This window comes from Ascaphus truei, chromosome 18 (genome assembly GCF_040206685.1).
Source record: "Ascaphus truei isolate aAscTru1 chromosome 18, aAscTru1.hap1, whole genome shotgun sequence".
Classification (NCBI taxonomy): Eukaryota; Metazoa; Chordata; class Amphibia; order Anura; family Ascaphidae; genus Ascaphus; species Ascaphus truei.
Window position 1 is genome coordinate 39,511,730 of NC_134500.1, and position 21,194 is coordinate 39,532,923.

The window sequence follows — 21,194 nt, forward strand, 5'->3', positions numbered from 1 at the left end:
GGAGCTTTCTAAAGAAGAGGGAGAAGAAATCTGCCGAAGCTTCGCAAGGTGCATAGACCGATGCTAACGTAAGCGGGTTTCCTTGTAGTGACCCCACTAAGATTAAGAATCTGCCCTCTCTATCTACAACCTTCTTCTCAACTAGAAAATGTAACCTGTTATGTATGGCTATTGCAACCCCTCTTTTTTTAACTTGTGCGGATGCCATGTGTACTACTCTGAAATCTTTGTCCCAGAATTTTGGGTAACTATCTCTAGAGAAATGCGTTTCCTGGAGAAACAGTATATCGGCCCTGAGACGTTTGTAGTCCCGCAAGGCCAGCTTGCGTTTTGCTGGGCCGTTGAACCCCTTCACATTGTGAGATATGCATCTGACCTCATTACTCATAGTGTTTTATTGATGACCTGATTCTGTCGTTGACTTCTTGCGCCCTTCGGGGCCCTCTGGGAGGTGCATGGATTTCAGTTTCAGCAACTCTCTTTGCGGAGCGTCTCCTCATCTGCCTCTTGATGGGTGGGTAGGGTACGCGAAAAGGGAGAGTGGTACAAAGGGAAAAAACATTAGGAGAGGATACATACAAATCAAAACACTCAAACATATAAACGGTTATACACATGTAACTGATACCGGAACCAGGCCTTCCCTGACCTACTTCCCGCATCACTGCCTTTCGGATTGAGGACCTGGCGAGTCCCGGACCCTGCCCCCCTCCCTCTCTCCGAAGGTCTTTAGGTGGTTCTGGGAGACCCCCCCCCATCACCCCCTGCTTGAGGCTTATGCCGACTTCGGGGTAGACCAGCCGGTTCCCACCCCGTGTCCGCGCATCTCATACACCCTAAATGGTAAATGGGGATATATCCCCTAACTTGTTAACTGCGCAACTTAGCCTAATGTGACTGTGTTTGCCAATCCAACTTTTAAGAATCAATTCTCTATCCTGTTGCCCCTTGCCTCTCTCTCCGAGTCACCAACCATGTTCTTCAGATTCCCAGCTTACTATACTTAACCCTGCTTCGCTCTACCCATGCTACCTCTCTCCTATCTGCTTACTTCCCCCCACCTGCTTCCAACTTTCCCGAGCCTGCACATCCTCATTCTCCTCCCCTGCGACCTCTCCGCCCCCCATCTCTTGCTCTCTTCTCTGTCTCTGATACCTTTATTTTTAATTCTCACTCTTATATTCCCTCAGAAACAAAGAAAAGCCCGGGCGCTCCCTGATTAAGTTCTTAAGAACAGGGTCAATGTAACAATGGAATTTACAACCTTATAAACAAAGGTCCCCTCTGGTTCGTCTTCTTGTCCTATGGCTCAGACCCCAATAGGGTCCTTATCCAGGATCCTTATTAGTACAGGGATATAGAGAGAGAAAGGGGGAGCACAGGTTGAAGAATTTGGGGTGTCTGGAGTATCTAATTAGATATTTATGGGTGTGTTTGAAAGATATAATAAATCACTTACACGGCCTTGTGTAAATGCTCTCACAGCAAGGTTTACTTGTCTTGGTGTTCCCTCGGTCGGTTGCCTTCTTCTTTTCAGGACTTGGTTTTCTTTCTTGATGTCTTCAGCGGTCCTCGGCTTACAATGAGGATGTCTCCCTCGGAATCAATAGATTAAAACAATGTTTTAGAGGGTGATACAGGCAGTATTGATAAAATCCAATGATATATATATTTATATTTTATAAGGCAGTAAATACTGCCAGTACTCACACGGGCTAGTGTGAGTACAATCCTAGGGGAAGGTATCTTTTTATCCAAAGTTGATCTTAGCACGTAGTGATCTATAGATGTATTAGGGGTCTGATATGTAATGATAAATATAAAAAAATGATACTCACACGGCCTTGTGTGAGTGAATGCACATCAAGGTATCTTTATCTTGACAGTCCCCTTTTTTTTCCTTCTTTTCCGGTTCTTGCTCTTCTTCCTGATTTTCCTCGGTGGTCTTCAACTTCCAGTGTGGTAATCCCCCTCGGTGTGAACAAATAGGAAAACAATTGTTAGTGGGGAAACGTCAACATAAATCAGTGGCTACCCACTAGAAGAGCACGAGCAGATACGTCAAAACAGCAAAATGCTGCAGGCACTCACACGGGCAAGTGTGAGTGTAGTCCTAGGGGAAGGTATCTTTTTCTCTTTTGGTGTCTTTAAATCTGGTGCCCTGTAAGGGTAATGGTGGTCTAATATATAGGTATATAAGAATCAAATTCAAAATGATACTCACACGGCCTTGTGTGAGTAAATGCACATCAGGGTATCTTTGACTTCTTTGTGATACTGATAGTATTGATCTCCAAGTGCCAGTGTAGGTAGAAAACCCCTCCCTGGTGTAGATGTAAAATTGAACACTATCGCGATTTTCGTGGGCTACAACAAAATTTATTAAAGAACACTCTAAAAACGGAACATATTTAAAAACAATAGAAAAAATGCATAGAAAGAAAAAGCCAGCCGTCTGAAAGAAATTTGCTCGTGGGTCTCGTGGAGCGCAGCTAACTTGCTCCGCGTCCGGATATAGTGCCGCCTCCTCTCAGATCCACTCCTTGACGGTGGCTGTGCTGGGTCACAATTGCCTAGTGGTCAGAGCAACGCGTTTCGACTTTTGGTCTTCCTCAGGCTCCGTCAGCCGGAGCCTGAGGAAGACCAAAAGTCGAAACGCGTTGCTCTGACCACTAGGCAATTGTGACCCAGCACAGCCACCGTCAAGGAGTGGATCTGAGAGGAGGCGGCACTATATCCGGACGCGGAGCAAGTTAGCTGCGCTCCACGAGACCCACGAGCAAATTTCTTTCAGACGGCTGGCTTTTTCTTTCTATGCATTTTTTCTATTGTTTTTAAATATGTTCCGTTTTTAGAGTGTTCTTTAATAAATTTTGTTGTAGCCCACGAAAATCGCGATAGTGTTCAATTTTACATCTACACCAGGGAGGGGTTTTCTACCTACACTGGCACTTGGAGATCAATACTATCAGTATCACAAAGAAGTCAAAGATACCCTGATGTGCATTTACTCACACAAGGCCGTGTGAGTATCATTTTGAATTTGATTCTTATATACCTATATATTAGACCACCATTACCCTTACAGGGCACCAGATTTAAAGACACCAAAAGAGAAAAAGATACCTTCCCCTAGGACTACACTCACACTTGCCCGTGTGAGTGCCTGCAGCATTTTGCTGTTTTGACGTATCTGCTCGTGCTCTTCTAGTGGGTAGCCACTGATTTATGTTGACGTTTCCCCACTAACAATTGTTTTCCTATTTGTTCACACCGAGGGGGATTACCACACTGGAAGTTGAAGACCACCGAGGAAAATCAGGAAGAAGAGCAAGAACCGGAAAAGAAGGAAAAAAAAAAGGGGACTGTCAAGATAAAGATACCTTGATGTGCATTCACTCACACAAGGCCGTGTGAGTATCATTTTTTTATATTTATCATTACATATCAGACCCCTAATACATCTATAGATCACTACGTGCTAAGATCAACTTTGGATAAAAAGATACCTTCCCCTAGGATTGTACTCACACTAGCCCGTGTGAGTACTGGCAGTATTTACTGCCTTATAAAATATAAATATATATATCATTGGATTTTATCAATACTGCCTGTATCACCCTCTAAAACATTGTTTTAATCTATTGATTCCGAGGGAGACATCCTCATTGTAAGCCGAGGACCGCTGAAGACATCAAGAAAGAAAACCAAGTCCTGAAAAGAAGAAGGCAACCGACCGAGGGAACACCAAGACAAGTAAACCTTGCTGTGAGAGCATTTACACAAGGCCGTGTAAGTGATTTATTATATCTTTCAAACACACCCATAAATATCTAATTAGATACTCCAGACACCCCAAATTCTTCAACCTGTGCTCCCCCTTTCTCTCTCTATATCCCTCTTATATTCCCTCACTCTGCCTTTCCCCCTCGCCTACTTACGTACGCCCTCTTTTTTCTCCTTCCTATTATTTTAGCCTTCCTTGCTCCCATATCTAGTCTGAAATCTACTTCCCTGAGCCCCTCTCGGCTACCTCCTGTTATTACTATATCTGAAGCTCCCTTCTTCTACAATCCAGTCGGCTCTCCGCTTAATGTACCCCCTTTCCCAAGGCCTGCAAGTCCCATATATCGTATCTGCCCTCCTGTTCTGAGTGGGAGACTTCCGCGGCATTCTGCAGATCTTTCGCGCCTTCCGGTGCGGTGCGTCTCTGTCTGATGACGTCGTCTGATTCCTTTGCCACCTCCAAGATGGCGCCCGTCACTGTGCATCCGCCCTCGGCTGTCAGCTGGTTTCCTGTTTCCTGTGACCGGACACCATTTTGAGGAGTGCTCCGCCATGAGGAGGAGGTGTGGCGCGCTGCTTCTTCCCGCCTTAGGAGAGCCGCTGCCGTCTGCGTCTCACGCTGGAACTCACCATGCTCCGGCCTCAGCGCCATCTTTTGCTGAATGGAGGTAAGTCCGTTTACTTTTTGCAGGGATTGAGCTGCCCATCCGATTACCCTGGGTCGGTCACCCCCCGTTCCAGTGCGGATGTGATCTTCTTGCTTCCCCCCTGGCCGTGCCATTTGGTGAGGGCGCGTCTGTATGACCCGTCCGGGTCAGAGGCATAACTGGGCGATATTAGGCTGATGAATGGCCGGTTTACCCACCCCTCCGGTTAGTGTGTCCAGTGGGCAGGTAGATAACAAGCAGTGGGGCTAGATAGTTTATAACAGCATGATAACTTGAAAACTGCGCAACTGTGCGCTAGTGTGGGAGGACCGGTGCCATATTTCAGCGCTTCCCTTTTGTCCGAGGGGATCCAGGCCCTCCACTCCACTCCGGCTCCAGCACTTCTGCCTCCTCCGTTGGGGGTGCCGGGGCACCTTTGAGGCCCAGTTTGCTTAAGAATTCCGGGCCGTCTGCGGGGTCTTTTATGTGGAGTGCCCTCCCGTTCCTGGTTACCTGCAACCCGAACGGAAAGGTCCACCTGTACCGCACATTCTGCTCCCTGAGGGCCCTTTTAATGGGGAACAGGCCGCGGCGCCTGAGAAGCGTGGCTGGGGATAGATCTTGGAAGATCAGCATCCTGTTCCCCTCAAAGTCCACAGATGGCAGGGGCCTCGTCAGTCGTAGGATAGCTTCCTTCGTGGTGAAGTAGTGTAACCTAATTATAATGTCTCTGGGCTGCTCATTATGTACTAGACAAGCCCGGAGGGCTCTGTGGCATCTGTCCATTGCCCGGGCCTCCTTGTTTAGGTCGGGGAGAAGGGTCTCAATCCAGCGGGTGACATAGTCATTGCAATCCTCTATCCCCTCTGAGACTCCCCGGATCCGTAGATTGTTCCTTCTATCCCGGTTCTCAGCATCTTCCTGTCTCTCCCGCAGCTCGTCGATTTGTTTCTGTAAGTCCCCCGATTTTTTGTCAGTCCTTTGTACTGCCTTTATGGTCTGGTCCACCTTCCGTTCCAAGTCATCAGTTCTGGTGCCCAGCTTCCCCACATCCCGTTTAATTTCTTTTATGTCCGCTTGCAGGAGCGATTTAAGGTCATTATATAACCTCTCAAAATCGCACCTTCTGACTGGTAATAGTGCATGGTCGCTGGGGGAGTCATCCTCACCTTCCGTTTCATTATCTGTGCCGGGGGTTGAAGTTGGCGCCATTTCTTCTCTGCTCCCGCTTGTGCTAGCGCCGCCAAAGTAATTCCTTACATCAACCGTTTTCGTTTTTTTCTGCGCCCCCGGTTTCTTCGGTGCCATCCTGGGATGTTCAGACAGGCTGCTGGCACTGATTATTGTAAAGATCTTTATTATTTGGGTGTTTTTAAGTTGTTTTATGTGTCGCGCGGCACGGAGCTAGATTCCTATGCTGCCATCTACGTTGCCGTCGCGCATGCGCCCCTCACGTTTTCTGTTTAATAATACATATTTCAAAAAGTACACTTGAACAAACAAGAATCTTACTCTATTTGGTAAAGAAAAAATTGTATGAAAGGATGCTAAAACCATAACCCATATTTCTGGATTCATGATTTCCGTTGCCGTCACAATATCTTGTTTGAAAACTGAGCTTACGTTTTCTGTTTAATAATATATATTTTAAAAAGTGTACTTGAACAAACAAGAATCTTACTCTATTTGGTAAAGAAAAAATTGTCTTAAAGGATTCTAAAACCATAACCAATATTTCTGGATTCAAGATTTCCGTTTCCGTCACAATATCTTGATTGAAAACGTACATTTATGCATAAAAGACCAGACAACTACATAATTCCACTGGATTTTGAACCCAGGACCTTCTGCGTTTTAATTAGACGTGATAACGACTACACTATGGAACTCCTAAAAATGTTTTCTGAAACAGCTTTTTTGCCCGCAAGAAAGCACATCAGATTCATTTGTGTGTGCTCGAAATCTTGCTTAAATTGAGCTTACTTTTTCTGTTTAATAATATATATTTCAAAAAGTACACTTGAACAAACAAGAATCTTACTCTATTTGGTAAAGAAAAAATTGTCTGAAAGGATTCTAAAACCATAACCAATATTTCTGGATTCAAGATTTCCGTTGCCGTCACAATATCTTGTTTGAAAAAGTACATTTATGCATAAAAGACGAGACAACTACATAGTTCCACTGGGTTTTTAACCCAGGACCTTCTGCTTGTGAAGCAGACGTGATAACCACTACACTATGGAACTCTTAAAATTGTTTCCTGAAACAGCTTATCAGTCCGCAAGAAAGCACATCAGATTCATTTGTGTGTGCTCGAAATCTTGCTTAAATTGAGCTTACGTTTTCTGTTTAATAATATATATTTCAAAAAGTACACTTGAACAAACAAGAATCTTACTCTATTTGGTAAAGAAAAAATTGTATGAAAGAATGCTAAAATCATAGCCCATATTTCTGAATTCAAGATTTCCATTGCCGTCACAATAACTTGTTTGAAAACGTACATTTATGCATAAAAGACCAGACAACTACATAGTTCCACTGGGTTTTGTACCCAGGACCTTCTGCGTGTTAAGCAGACGTGATAACCACTACACTATGGAACTCCTAAAAATATTTTCTGAAACAGCTTGTCTGTCCGCAAGAAAGCACATCAGATTCATTTGTGTATGCTCGAAATCTTGCTTAAATTGAGCTTACGTTTTCTGTTTAATAATATATATTTCAAAAAGTACACTTGAACAAACAAGAATGTTACTTTATTTGGTTAAGAATAAATTGTCTGAAAGAATGCTAAAACCATAGCCCATATTTCTGAATTCAAGATTTCCGTTGCCGTCACAATATCTTGTTTGAAAAAGTACATTTATGCATAAAAGACCAGACAACTACATAGTTCCACTGGGTTTTGAACCCAGGACCTTCTGCGTGTTAAGCAAACGTGATAACCACTACACTATGGAACTCTTAAAATTGTTTCCTGAAACAGCTTTTCTGTCCGCAAGAAAGCACATCAGATTCATTTGTGTGTGCTCGAAATCATGCTTAAATTGAGCTTACGTTTTCTGTTTAATAATATATATTTCAAAAAGTACACTTGAACAAACAAGAAACTTACTCTATTTGGTAAAGAAAAAATTGTATGAAAGGATTCTAAAATCATAACCAATATTTCTGGATTCAAGATTTCTGTTGCTGTCACAATATCTTGTTTGAAAACGTACATTTATGCATAAAAGACAAGACAACGACATAGTTCCACTGTGTTTTGAACAACGGACCTTCTGCTTGTTAAGCAGATGTGATAACCACTACACTATGGAACTCTTACAATCGGTTCCTGAAACAGCTTTTCTGACCGCAAGAAAGCACATCAGATTCATTTGTGTGTGCTCGAAATCATGCTTAAATTGAGCTTACGTATTCTGTTTAATAATATATATTTCAAAAAGTACACTTGAACAAACAAGAAACTTACTCTATTAGGTAAAGAAAAAATTGTATGAAAGGATTCTAAAACCATAACCCATATTTCTGGATTCATGATTTCCGTTGCCGTCACAATATCTTGTTTTAAAATTGAGCTTACGTTTTCTGTTTAATAATATATATTTCAAAAAGTACACTTGAACAAACAAGAATCTTACTCTATTTGGTAAAGAAAAAATTGTCTTAAAGGATTCTAAAACCATAACCAATATTTCTGGATTCAAGATTTCCGTTTCCGTCACAATATCTTGATTGAAAACGTACATTTATGCATAAAAGACCAGACAACTACATAATTTCACTGGATTTTGAACCCAGGACCTTCTGCGTTTTAATTAGACGTGATAACGACTACACTATGGAACTCCTAAAAATGTTTTCTGAAACAGCTTTTTTGTCCGCAAGAAAGCACATCAGATTCATTTGTGTGTGCTCGAAATCTTGCTTAAATAGAGCTTACCTTTTCTGTTTAATAATATATATTTCAAAAAGTACACTTGAACAAACAAGAATCTTACTCTATTTGGTAAAGAAAAAATTGTCTGAAAGGATTCTAAAACCATAACCAATATTTCTGGATTCAAGATTTCCGTTGCCGTCACAATATCTTGTTTGAAAAAGTACATTTATGCATAAAAGACGAGACAACTACATAGTTCCACTGGGTTTTTAACCCAGGACCTTCTGCTTGTGAAGCAGACGTGATAACCACTACACTATGGAACTCCTAAAAATATTTTCTGAAACAGCTTTTCTGTCCGCAAGAAAGCACATCAGATTCATTTGTGTATGCTCGAAATCTTGCTTAAATTGAGCTTACGTTTTCTGTTTAATAATATATATTTCAAAAAGTACACTTGAACAAACAAGAATCTTACTTTATTTGGTTAAGAAAAAATTGTCTGAAAGAATGCTAAAACCATAACCAATATTTCTGAATTCAAGATTTCCGTTGCCGTCACAATATCTTGTTTGAAAAAGTACATTTATGCATAAAAGACCAGACAACTACATAGTTCCACTGGGTTTTGAACCCAGGACCTTCTGCGTGTTAAGCAAACGTGATAACCACTACACTATGGAACTCTTAAAATTGTTTCCTGAAACAGCTTTTCTGTCCGCAAGAAAGCACATCAGATTAATTTGTGTGTGCTCCAAATCATGCTTAAATTGAGCTTACGTTTTCTGTTTAATAATATATATTTCAAAAAGTACACTTGAACAAACAAGAATCTTACACTGTTTGGTAAAGAAAAAATTGTCTGAAAGGATACTAAAACCATAATCAATATTTCTGGATTCAAGTTTTCCGTAGCCGTCACAATATCTTGTTTAAAATGTACATTTATGCATTAAAGACCAGACAACTTCATTGTTCCACTGGGTTTTGAACCCAGAACCTTCTGCTTGTGAAGCAGACGTGATAACCACTACACTATGGAACTCTTAAAATTGTTTCCTGAAACAGCTTTTCTGTCCACAAGAAAGCACATCAGATTCATTTGTGTGTGCTCGAAATCATGCTTAAATTGAGCTTAAGTTTTCTGTTTAATAATATATATTTCAAAAAGTACACTTGAACAAACAAGAATCTTACTCTATTTGGTAAAGAAAAAATTGTCTTAAAGGATTCTAAAACCATAACCAATATTTCTGGATTCAAGATTTCCGTTTCCGTCACAATATCTTGATTGAAAACGTACATTTATGCATAAAAGACCAGACAACTACATAATTCCACTGGATTTTGAACCCAGGACCTTCTGCGTTTTAATTAGACGTGATAACGACTACACTATGGAACTCCTAAAAATGTTTTCTGAAACAGCTTTTTTGCCCGCAAGAAAGCACATCAGATTCATTTGTGTGTGCTCGAAATCTTGCTTAAATTGAGCTTACCTTTTCTGTTTAATAATATATATTTCAAAAAGTACACTTGAACAAACAAGAATCTTACTCTATTTGGTAAAGAAAAAATTGTCTGAAAGGATTCTAAAACCATAACCAATATTTCTGGATTCAAGATTTCCGTTGCCGTCACAATATCTTGTTTGAAAAAGTACATTTATGCATAAAAGACGAGACAACTACATAGTTCCACTGGGTTTTTAACCCAGGACCTTCTGCTTGTGAAGCAGACGTGATAACCACTACACTATGGAACTCTTAAAATTGTTTCCTGAAACAGCTTATCAGTCCGCAAGAAAGCACATCAGATTCATTTGTGTGTGCTCGAAATCTTGCTTAAATTGAGCTTACGTTTTCTGTTTAATAATATATATTTCAAAAAGTACACTTGAACAAACAAGAATCTTACTCAATTTGGTAAAGAAAAAATTGTATGAAAGAATGCTAAAATCATAGCCCATATTTCTGAATTCAAGATTTCCATTGCCGTCACAATAACTTGTTTGAAAACGTACATTTATGCATAAAAGACCAGACAACTACATAGTTCCACTGGGTTTTGTACCCAGGACCTTCTGCTTGTTAAGCAGATGTGATAACCACTACACTATGGAACTCTTACAACCGGTTCCTGAAACAGCTTTTCTGACCGCAAGAAAGCACATCAGATTCATTTGTGTGTGCTCGAAATCATGCTTAAATTGAGCTTACGTTTTCTGTTTAATAATATATATTTCAAAAAGTACACTTGAACAAACAAGAAACTTACTCTATTAGGTAAAGAAAAAATTGTATGAAAGGATTCTAAAACCATAACCCATATTTCTGGATTCATGATTTCCGTTGCCGTCACAATATCTTGTTTGAAAATTGAGCTTACGTTTTCTGTTTAATAATATATATTTCAAAAAGTACACTTAAACAAACAAGAATCTTACTCTATTTGGTAAAGAAAAAATTGTCTTAAAGGATTCTAAAACCATAACCAATATTTCTGGATTCAAGATTTCCGTTTCCGTCACAATATCTTGATTGAAAACGTACATTTATGCATAAAAGACCAGACAACTACATAATTTCACTGGATTTTGAACCCAGGACCTTCTGCGTTTTAATTAGACGTGATAACGACTACACTATGGAACTCCTAAAAATGTTTTCTGAAACAGCTTTTTTGTCCGCAAGAAAGCACATCAGATTCATTTGTGTGTGCTCGAAATCTTGCTTAAATAGAGCTTACCTTTTCTGTTTAATAATATATATTTCAAAAAGTACACTTGAACAAACAAGAATCTTACTCTATTTGGTAAAGAAAAAATTGTCTGAAAGGATTCTAAAACCATAACCAATATTTCTGGATTCAAGATTTCCGTTGCCGTCACAATATCTGGTTTGAAAAAGTACATTTATGCATAAAAGACGAGACAACCACATAGTTCCACTGGGTTTTTAACCCAGGACCTTCTGCTTGTGAAGCAGACGTGATAACCACTACACTATGGAACTCCTAAAAATATTTTCTGAAACAGCTTTTCTGTCCGCAAGAAAGCACATCAGATTCATTTGTGTATGCTCGAAATCTTGCTTAAATTGAGCTTACGTTTTCTGTTTAAAAATATATATTTCAAAAAGTACACTTGAACAAACAAGAATCTTACTTTATTTGGTTAAGAAAAAATTGTCTGAAAGAATGCTAAAACCATAACCAATATTTCTGAATTCAAGATTTCCGTTGCCGTCACAATATCTTGTTTGAAAAAGTACATTTATGCATAAAAGACCAGACAACTACATAGTTCCACGGGGTTTTGAACCCAGGACCTTCTGCGTGTTAAGCAAACGTGATAACCACTACACTATGGAACTCTTAAAATTGTTTCCTGAAACAGCTTTTCTGTCCGCTAGAAAGCACATCAGATTAATTTGTGTGTGCTCGAAATCATGCTTAAATTGAGCTTACGTTTTCTGTTTAATAATATATATTTCAAAAAGTACACTTGAACAAACAAGAATCTTACACTGTTTGGTAAAGAAAAAATTGTCTGAAAGGATACTAAAACCATAATCAATATTTCTGGATTCAAGTTTTCCGTAGCCGTCACAATATCTTGTTTAAAATGTACATTTATGCATTAAAGACCAGACAACTTCATAGTTCCACTGGGTTTTGAACCCAGAACCTTCTGCTTGTGAAGCAGACGTGATAACCACTACACTATGGAACTCTTAAAATTGTTTCCTGAAACAGCTTTTCTGTCCACAAGAAAGCACATCAGATTCATTTGTGTGTTCCCAAAATCATGCTTAAATTGAGCTTCGTTTTCTGTTTAATAAAATATATTTCAAAAAGTACACTTGAACAAACAAGAATCTTATTCTATTTGGTAAAGAGAAAATTGTATGAAAGGATTCTAAAATCATAACCAATATTTCTGGATTCAAGATTTCTGTTGCCGTCACAATATCTTGTTTGAAAACGTACATTTATGCATAAAAGACAAGACAACGACAGAGTTCCACTGTGTTTTGAACAACGGACCTTCTGCTTGTTAAGCAGATGTGATAACCACTACACTATGGAACTCTTACAATCGGTTCCTGAAACAGATTTTCTGACCGCAAGAAAGCAGATCAGATTCATTTGTGTATGCTCAAAATCTTGCTTAAATTGAGCTTACCTTTTCTGTTTAATAATATATATTTCAAAAAGTACACTTGAACAAACAAGAATCTTACTCTATTTGGTAAAGAAAAAATTGTCTTAAAGGATTCTAAAACCATAACCAATATTTCTGGATTCAAGATTTCCGTTTCCGTCACAATATCTTGATTGAAAACGTACATTTATGCATAAAAGACCAGACAACTACATAATTCCACTGGATTTTGAACCCAGGACCTTCTGCGTTTTAATTAGACGTGATAACGACTACACTATGGAACTCCTAAAAATGTTTTCTGAAACAGCTTTTTTGCCCGCAAGAAAGCACATCAGATTCATTTGTGTGTGCTCGAAATCTTGCTTAAATTGAGCTTACCTTTTCTGTTTAATAATATATATTTCAAAAAGTACACTTGAACAAACAAGAATCTTACTCTATTTGGTAAAGAAAAAATTGTCTGAAAGGATTCTAAAACCATAACCAATATTTCTGGATTCAAGATTTCCGTTGCCGTCACAATATCTTGTTTGAAAAAGTACATTTATGCATAAAAGACGAGACAACTACATAGTTCCACTGGGTTTTTAACCCAGGACCTTCTGCTTGTGAAGCAGACGTGATACACTACCGACACACTTTATTGAAGTGTGGTCGGTACTGCAAGCCGGGAAATCTCCCGGCTTGCTAGTGGCCGCCCCTCGGCGTGCCGCGCGTCATAGACGCGCGGTCACGCGTCATCGGGAGCGTGCGCCCCCTGCACGCGTGTCCAGGGGCTCCCCGAGGGAGCCCTGGTGTCCCGCGATCGCGGGACAGCGGCAGGGGGTTCCGGGGGACCCGGCGGACCCGGCAGCGGTAGGGAGAGCGCCCCGATCGGAGGGCGCTCTTCCGCTGCTTCGGCGTGCGCCCGTCACACTCGGGCGCGCGCCAGGCTACTGCTGCGGCACAGAACGGGCAAATGCTCGAATAAACTGTGCCGCAGCAGTAACCACTACACTATGGAACTCTTAAAATTGTTTCCTGAAACAGCTTATCAGTCCGCAAGAAAGCACATCAGATTCATTTGTGTGTGCTCGAAATCTTGCTTAAATTGAGCTTACGTTTTCTGTTTAATAATATATATTTCAAAAAGTACACTTGAACAAACATGAATCTTATTCTATTTGGTAAAGAAAAAATTGTATGAAAGGATTCTAAAACCATATCCAATATTTCTGGATTCAAGATTTCCGTTGCCGTCACAATATCTTGTTTTCGAAAACGTACATTAATACATAAAAGACAAGACAACTACATAGTTCCACTGGGTTTTGAACCCAGTACCTTCTGCGTGTTAAGCAGACGTGATAACCACTACACTATGCAACTCTTTAAAAAGTTTTCTGAAACAGCTTTTCAGTCTTCAAAAAAGCACATCAGATTCATTTGTGTGTGCTTGAAATCTAGCTTAAATTGAGCTTACGTTTTCTGTTTAATAATACATATTTCAAAAAGTACACTTGAACAAACAAGAATCTTACTCTATTTGGTAAAGAAAAAATTGTATGAAAGGATGCTAAAACCATAACCCATATTTCTGAATTCAAGATTTCCGTTTCAGTCACAATATCTTGTTTGAAAACGTGTATTTATGCATAAAAGACCAGACAACTACATAGTTCCACTGGGTTTTGAATCCTGGACCTTCTGCATGTGAAGCAGGCGTGATAACCATTACACTATGGAACTCTTCATATTGTTTCCTGAAACAGCTTTTCTGTCCGCAAGAAAGCACATCAGATTCATTTGTGTGTGCTCGAAATCATGCTTAAATTGAGCTTACGTTTTCTGTTTAATAATATATATTTCAAAAAGTACACTTGAACAAACAAGAAACTTACTCTATTTGGTAAAGAAAAAATTGTATGAAAGGATTCTAAAATCATAACCAATATTTCTGGATTCAAGATTTCTGTTGCTGTCACAATATCTTGTTTGAAAACGTGTATTTATGCATAAAAGACCAGACAACTACATAGTTCCACTGGGTTTTGAATCCTGGACCTTCTGCATGTGAAGCAGGCGTGATAACCATTACACTATGGAACTCTTCATATTGTTTCCTGAAACAGCTTTTCTGTCCGCAAGAAAGCACATCAGATTCATTTGTGTGTGCTCGAAATCATGCTTAAATTGAGCTTACGTTTTCTGTTTAATAATATATATTTCAAAAAGTACACTTGAACAAACAAGAAACTTACTCTATTTGGTAAAGAAAAAATTGTATGAAAGGATTCTAAAATCATAACCAATATTTCTGGATTCAAGATTTCTGTTGCTGTCACAATATCTTGTTTGAAAACGTACATTTATGCATAAAAGACAAGACAACGACATAGTTCCACTGTGTTTTGAACAACGGACCTTCTGCTTGTTAAGCAGATGTGATAACCACTACACTATGGAACTCTTACAATCGGTTCCTGAAACAGCTTTTCTGACCGCAAGAAAGCACATCAGATTCATTTGTGTGTGCTCGAAATCATGCTTAAATTGAGCTTACGTTTTCTGTTTAATAATATATATTTCAAAAAGTACACTTGAACAAACAAGAAACTTACTCTATTTGGTAAAGAAAAAATTGTATGAAAGGATTCTAAAATCATAACCAATATTTCTGGATTCAAGATTTCTGTTGCTGTCACAATATCTTGTTTGAAAACGTACATTTATGCATAAAAGACAAGACAACGACATAGTTCCACTGTGTTTTGAACAACGGACCTTCTGCTTGTTAAGCAGATGTGATAACCACTACACTATGGAACTCTTACAATCGGTTCCTGAAACAGCTTTTCTGACCGCAAGAAAGCACATCAGATTCATTTGTGTGTGCTCGAAATCATGCTTAAATTGAGCTTACGTTTTCTGTTTAATAATATATATTTCAAAAAGTACACTTGAACAAACAAGAAACTTACTCTATTAGGTAAAGAAAAAATTGTATGAAAGGATTCTAAAACCATAACCCATATTTCTGGATTCAAGATTTCCGTTGCCGTCACAATATCTTGTTTGAAAAAGTACATTTATGCATAAAAGACGAGACAACTACATAGTTCCACTGGGTTTTTAACCCAGGACCTTCTGCGTGTGAAGCAGACGTGATAACCACTACACTATGGAACTCTTAAAATTGTTTCCTGACACAGCTTATCAGTCCGCAAGAAAGCACATCAGATTCATTTGTGTGTGCTCGAAATCTTGCTTAAATTGAGCTTACGTTTTCTGTTTAATAATATATATTTCAAAAAGTACACTTGAACAAACAAGAATCTTACTCTATTTGGTAAAGAAAAAATTGTATGAAAGAATGCTAAAATCATAGCCCATATTTCTGAATTCAAGATTTCCATTGCCGTCACAATAACTTGTTTGAAAACGTACATTTATGCATAAAAGACCAGACAACTACATAGTTCCACTGGGTTTTGTACCCAGGACCTTCTGCGTGTTAAGCAGACGTGATAACCACTACACTATGGAACTCTTAAAATATTTTCTGAAACAGCTTTTCTGTCCGCAAGAAAGCACATCAGATTCATTTGTGTATGCTCGAAATCTTGCTTAAATTGAGCTTACCTTTTCTGTTTAATAATATATATTTCAAAAAGTACACTTGAACAAACAAGAATCTTACTCTATTTGGTAAAGAAAAAATTGTCTGAAAGTATTCTAAAACCATAACCAATATTTCTGGATTCAAGATTTCCGTTGCCGTCACAATATCTTGTTTGAAAACGTACATTTATGCATAAAAGACGAGACAACTACATAGTTCCACTGGGTTTTTAACCCAGGACCATCTGCTTGTGAAGCAAACGTGATAACCACTACACTATGGAACTCTTAAAATTGTGTCCTGAAACAGCTTTTCTGTCCACAAGAAAGCACATCAGATTCATTTGTGTGTTCCCAAAATCATGCTTAAATTGAGCTTCGTTTTCTGTTTAATAAAATATATTTCAAAAAGTACACTTGAACAAACAAGAATCTTACTCTATTTGGTAAAGAGAAAATTGTATGAAAGGATTCTAAAATCATAACCAATATTTCTGGATTCAAGATTTCTGTTGCTGTCACAATATCTTGTTTGAAAACGTACATTTATGCATAAAAGACAAGACAACGACATAGTTCCACTGTATTTTGAACTACGGACCTTCTGCTTTTTAAGCAGATGTGATAACCACAACACTATGGAACTCTTACAATCGGTTCATGAAACAGCTTTTCTGACCGCAAGAAAGCAGATCAGATTCATTTGTGTATGCTCAAAATTTTGCTTAAATTGAGCTTACCTTTTCTGTTTAATAATATATATTTCAAAAAGTACACTTGAACAAACAAGAATCTTACTCTATTTGGTAAAGAAAAAATTGTCTTAAAGGATTCTAAAACCATAACCAATATTTCTGGATTCAAGATTTCCGTTTCCGTCACAATATCTTGATTGAAAACGTACATTTATGCATAAAAGACCAGACAACTACATAATTCCACTGGATTTTGAACCCAGGACCTTCTGCGTTTTAATTAGACGTGATAACGACTACACTATGGAACTCCTAAAAATGTTTTCTGAAACAGCTTTTTTGCCCGCAAGAAAGCACATCAGATTCATTTGTGTGTGCTCGAAATCTTGCTTAAATTGAGCTTACCTTTTCTGTTTAATAATATATATTTCAAAAAGTACACTTGAACAAACAAGAATCTTACTCTATTTGGTAAAGAAAAAATTGTCTGAAAGGATTCTAAAACCATAACCAATATTTCTGGATTCAAGATTTCCGTTGCCGTCACAATATCTTGTTTGAAAAAGTACATTTATGCATAAAAGACGAGACAACTACATAGTTCCACTGGGTTTTTAACCCAGGACCTTCTGCTTGTGAAGCAGACGTGATACACTACCGACACACTTTATTGAAGTGTGGTCGGTACTGCAAGCCGGGAAATCTCCCGGCTTGCTAGTGGCCGCCCCTCGGCGTGCCGCGCGTCATAGACGCGCGGTCACGCGTCATCGGGAGCGTGCGCCCCCTGCACGCGTGTCCAGGGGCTCCCCGAGGGAGCCCTGGTGTCCCGCGATCGCGGGACAGCGGCAGGGGGTTCCGGGGGACCCGGCGGACCCGGCAGCGGTAGGGAGAGCGCCCCGATCGGAGGGCGCTCTTCCGCTGCTTCGGCGTGCGCCCGTCACACTCGGGCGCGCGCCAGGCTACTGCTGCGGCACAGAACGGGCAAATGCTCGAATAAACTGTGCCGCAGCAGTAACCACTACACTATGGAACTCTTAAAATTGTTTCCTGAAACAGCTTATCAGTCCGCAAGAAAGCACATCAGATTCATTTGTGTGTGCTCGAAATCTTGCTTAAATTGAGCTTACGTTTTCTGTTTAATAATATATATTTCAAAAAGTACACTTGAACAAACATGAATCTTATTCTATTTGGTAAAGAAAAAATTGTATGAAAGGATTCTAAAACCATATCCAATATTTCTGGATTCAAGATTTCCGTTGCCGTCACAATATCTTGTTTTCGAAAACGTACATTAATACATAAAAGACAAGACAACTACATAGTTCCACTGGGTTTTGAACCCAGTACCTTCTGCGTGTTAAGCAGACGTGATAACCACTACACTATGCAACTCTTTAAAAAGTTTTCTGAAACAGCTTTTCAGTCTTCAAAAAAGCACATCAGATTCATTTGTGTGTGCTTGAAATCTAGCTTAAATTGAGCTTACGTTTTCTGTTTAATAATACATATTTCAAAAAGTACACTTGAACAAACAAGAATCTTACTCTATTTGGTAAAGAAAAAATTGTATGAAAGGATGCTAAAACCATAACCCATATTTCTGAATTCAAGATTTCCGTTTCAGTCACAATATCTTGTTTGAAAACGTGTATTTATGCATAAAAGACCAGACAACTACATAGTTCCACTGGGTTTTGAATCCTGGACCTTCTGCATGTGAAGCAGGCGTGATAACCATTACACTATGGAACTCTTCATATTGTTTCCTGAAACAGCTTTTCTGTCCGCAAGAAAGCACATCAGATTCATTTGTGTGTGCTCGAAATCATGCTTAAATTGAGCTTACGTTTTCTGTTTAATAATATATATTTCAAAAAGTACACTTGAACAAACAAGAAACTTACTCTATTTGGTAAAGAAAAAATTGTATGAAAGGATTCTAAAATCATAACCAATATTTCTGGATTCAAGATTTCTGTTGCTGTCACAATATCTTGTTTGAAAACGTGTATTTATGCATAAAAGACCAGACAACTACATAGTTCCACTGGGTTTTGAATCCTGGACCTTCTGCATGTGAAGCAGGCGTGATAACCATTACACTATGGAACTCTTCATATTGTTTCCTGAAACAGCTTTTCTGTCCGCAAGAAAGCACATCAGATTCATTTGTGTGTGCTCGAAATCATGCTTAAATTGAGCTTACGTTTTCTGTTTAATAATATATATTTCAAAAAGTACACTTGAACAAACAAGAAACTTACTCTATTTGGTAAAGAAAAAATTGTATGAAAGGATTCTAAAATCATAACCAATATTTCTGGATTCAAGATTTCTGTTGCTGTCACAATATCTTGTTTGAAAACGTACATTTATGCATAAAAGACAAGACAACGACATAGTTCCACTGTGTTTTGAACAACGGACCTTCTGCTTGTTAAGCAGATGTGATAACCACTACACTATGGAACTCTTACAATCGGTTCCTGAAACAGCTTTTCTGACCGCAAGAAAGCACATCAGATTCATTTGTGTGTGCTCGAAATCATGCTTAAATTGAGCTTACGTTTTCTGTTTAATAATATATATTTCAAAAAGTACACTTGAACAAACAAGAAACTTACTCTATTTGGTAAAGAAAAAATTGTATGAAAGGATTCTAAAATCATAACCAATATTTCTGGATTCAAGATTTCTGTTGCTGTCACAATATCTTGTTTGAAAACGTACATTAATGCATAAAAGACAAGACAACGACATAGTTCCACTGTGTTTTGAACAACGGACCTTCTGCTTGTTAAGCAGATGTGATAACCACTACACTATGGAACTCTTACAATCGGTTCCTGAAACAGCTTTTCTGACCGCAAGAAAGCACATCAGATTCATTTGTGTGTGCTCGAAATCATGCTTAAATTGAGCTTACGTTTTCTGTTTAATAATATATATTTCAAAAAGTACACTTGAACAAACAAGAAACTTACTCTATTAGGTAAAGAAAAAATTGTATGAAAGGATTCTAAAACCATAACCCATATTTCTGGATTCAAGATTTCCGTTGCCGTCACAATATCTTGTTTGAAAAAGTACATTTATGCATAAAAGACGAGACAACTACATAGTTCCACTGGGTTTTTAACCCAGGACCTTCTGCGTGTGAAGCAGACGTGATAACCACTACACTATGGTACTCTTAAAATTGTTTCCTGACACAGCTTATCAGTCCGCAAGAAAGCACATCAGATTCATTTGTGTGTGCTCGAAATCTTGCTTAAATTGAGCTTACGTTTTCTGTTTAATAATATATATTTCAAAAAGTACACTTGAACAAACAAGAATCTTACTCTATTTGGTAAAGAAAAAATTGTATGAAAGAATGCTAAAATCATAGCCCATATTTCTGAATTCAAGATTTCCATTGCCGTCACAATAACTTGTTTGAAAACGTACATTTATGCATAAAAGACCAGACAACTACATAGTTCCACTGGGTTTTGTACCCAGGACCTTCTGCGTGTTAAGCAGACGTGATAACCACTACACTATGGAACTCTTAAAATATTTTCTGAAACAGCTTTTCTGTCCGCAAGAAAGCACATCAGATTCATTTGTGTATGCTCGAAATCTTGCTTAAATTGAGCTTACCTTTTCTGTTTAATAATATATATTTCAAAAAGTACACTTGAACAAACAAGAATCTTACTCTATTTGGTAAAGAAAAAATTGTCTGAAAGTATTCTAAAACCATAACCAATATTTCTGGATTCAAGATTTCCGTTGCCGTCACAATATCTTGTTTGAAAACGTACATTTATGCATAAAAGACGAGACAACTACATAGTTCCACTGGGTTTTTAACCCAGGACCATCTGCTTGTGAAGCAGACGTGATAACCACTACACTATGGAACTCTTAAAATTGTGTCCTGAAACAGCTTTTCTGTCCACAAGAAAGCACATCAGATTCATTTGTGTGTTACCAAAATCATGCTTAAATTGAGCTTCGTTTTCTGTTTAATAAAATATATTTCAAAAAGTACACTTGAACAAACAAGAATCTTACTCTATTTGGTAAAGAGAAAATTGTATGAAAGGATTCTAAAATCATAACCAATATTTCTGGATTCAAGATTTCTGTTGCTGTCACAATATCTTGTTTGAAAACGTACATTTATGCATAAAAGACAAGACAACGACATAGTTCCACTGTATTTTGAACTACGGACCTTCTGCTTTTTAAGCAGATGTGATAACCACAACACTATGGAACTCTTACAATCGGTTCATGAAACAGCTTTTCTGACCGCAAGAAAGCAGATCAGATTCATTTGTGTGTGCTCGAAATCTTGCTTAAATTGAGCTTACCTTTTCTGTTTAATAATATATATTTCAAAAATTACACTT

At 38.4% G+C, this 21,194-nt stretch overlaps 8 non-coding genes across 8 annotated transcripts; all 8 read right to left on the reverse strand.

The window, feature by feature from the left end:
- Window positions 1-6,609: 6,609 nt before the first annotated feature.
- TRNAV-CAC (transfer RNA valine (anticodon CAC)) lies at window positions 6,610-6,682 on the reverse strand. Its single transcript has one exon. It is a non-coding gene; the product is annotated as a tRNA-Val (tRNA).
- A 647-nt stretch (window positions 6,683-7,329) lies between these two features.
- Window positions 7,330-7,402, reverse strand: TRNAV-AAC (transfer RNA valine (anticodon AAC)). The gene has a single exon. It is a non-coding gene; the product is annotated as a tRNA-Val (tRNA).
- A 1,176-nt stretch (window positions 7,403-8,578) lies between these two features.
- On the reverse strand, window positions 8,579-8,651 carry TRNAV-CAC (transfer RNA valine (anticodon CAC)). The gene has a single exon. It is a non-coding gene; the product is annotated as a tRNA-Val (tRNA).
- Window positions 8,652-8,938: 287 nt separating this feature from the next.
- Window positions 8,939-9,011, reverse strand: TRNAV-AAC (transfer RNA valine (anticodon AAC)). Its single transcript has one exon. It is a non-coding gene; the product is annotated as a tRNA-Val (tRNA).
- A 1,006-nt stretch (window positions 9,012-10,017) lies between these two features.
- Window positions 10,018-10,090, reverse strand: TRNAV-CAC (transfer RNA valine (anticodon CAC)). Its single transcript has one exon. It is a non-coding gene; the product is annotated as a tRNA-Val (tRNA).
- Window positions 10,091-11,266: 1,176 nt separating this feature from the next.
- On the reverse strand, window positions 11,267-11,339 carry TRNAV-CAC (transfer RNA valine (anticodon CAC)). The gene has a single exon. It is a non-coding gene; the product is annotated as a tRNA-Val (tRNA).
- A 646-nt stretch (window positions 11,340-11,985) lies between these two features.
- TRNAV-CAC (transfer RNA valine (anticodon CAC)) lies at window positions 11,986-12,058 on the reverse strand. Its single transcript has one exon. It is a non-coding gene; the product is annotated as a tRNA-Val (tRNA).
- An 8,571-nt stretch (window positions 12,059-20,629) lies between these two features.
- Window positions 20,630-20,702, reverse strand: TRNAV-CAC (transfer RNA valine (anticodon CAC)). Its single transcript has one exon. It is a non-coding gene; the product is annotated as a tRNA-Val (tRNA).
- Window positions 20,703-21,194: the final 492 nt, after the last annotated feature.